Source organism: Etheostoma spectabile, unplaced genomic scaffold, assembly GCF_008692095.1.
Source record: "Etheostoma spectabile isolate EspeVRDwgs_2016 unplaced genomic scaffold, UIUC_Espe_1.0 scaffold352, whole genome shotgun sequence".
NCBI classification, from domain to species: Eukaryota; Metazoa; Chordata; class Actinopteri; order Perciformes; family Percidae; genus Etheostoma; species Etheostoma spectabile.
In genome coordinates, this window is record NW_022605591.1 from 582,177 (window position 1) to 582,938 (window position 762).

Consider the following 762-nt stretch of genomic DNA (forward strand, 5'->3'; position numbering starts at 1 on the left):
TTTATGTTTATCCTTAGCCAGCAGTTTCAAATAAGACTCAATGTCGCCCGCTCTAGCTCCCGGGATGCACTTAACTATGGCTGCTGGCTTCGCTAACTTAAAATGGAGCTGCCAATAACCACAGTTGGTTTCTCAGCGGCTGTGTTGCTGAGTGGGGAAAATCTGTTAGAAACGCTAACAGGCTGATGGCAGTCCGTAGCCTTTGAAAGCTTACGGCTATCTCTTCCTCGTCCTCACATCGTCACCCAGGCACATTTTCCTGGCTGCTCAGGAGTTGCCGGGAGACGGCTACCAGAGGCTAACTCAGGTTTAGGCCGGCCCGCGCCGACTACCGGAAGGGGGGTTAGCTACAGTAACGTTCAACAGTTACATTAGTAAGCAGCAGTACCTTTAATGTGGATCCACAGCTGTTGATTGGAAAAGAGAAGAGAGCCCTGGTGCTGTCTGTCTTTGGGTACACAGTTTCTGTCTACCAGGTTGATTCTAGCAAGAACTCCTCCCACTTGAGATGGCCAGAGACAAGTCAGCCACTACAGTTATTCTGCCATCAGTCAAACACACTGTAGAGATGCATTTTTTTGCACAGTTGGAAGCCCTTTAAAGTAATGTCCTATGAAAACACATAAAGCTTTGTCACTGATATCCATATTCAAACAGCACAAACAAAAGCTGATGCTTCCAGTTAGTCTCATCTCACCTTGTACTTGTAGCCATGGGTGAAGAGCGGCACCTCGAGCAGCAGTCTCTGGCTATTGTTGCTCA

The 762-nt window shown here is 47.9% G+C and overlaps 1 long non-coding RNA gene across 1 annotated transcript in view; it reads right to left on the reverse strand.

Moving 5' to 3' along the window:
- The window catches only part of LOC116686356 (uncharacterized), a 20,034-nt gene extending 19,272 nt beyond the window's left edge, over nucleotides 1-762 (reverse strand). The window contains exons 1-2 of the long non-coding RNA XR_004331229.1: nucleotides 698-762; nucleotides 389-560 (exon numbers count right to left, since the gene is read on the reverse strand). This is a non-coding gene — a long non-coding RNA (uncharacterized LOC116686356). The remainder of the gene's footprint in view (nucleotides 1-388; nucleotides 561-697) is intronic.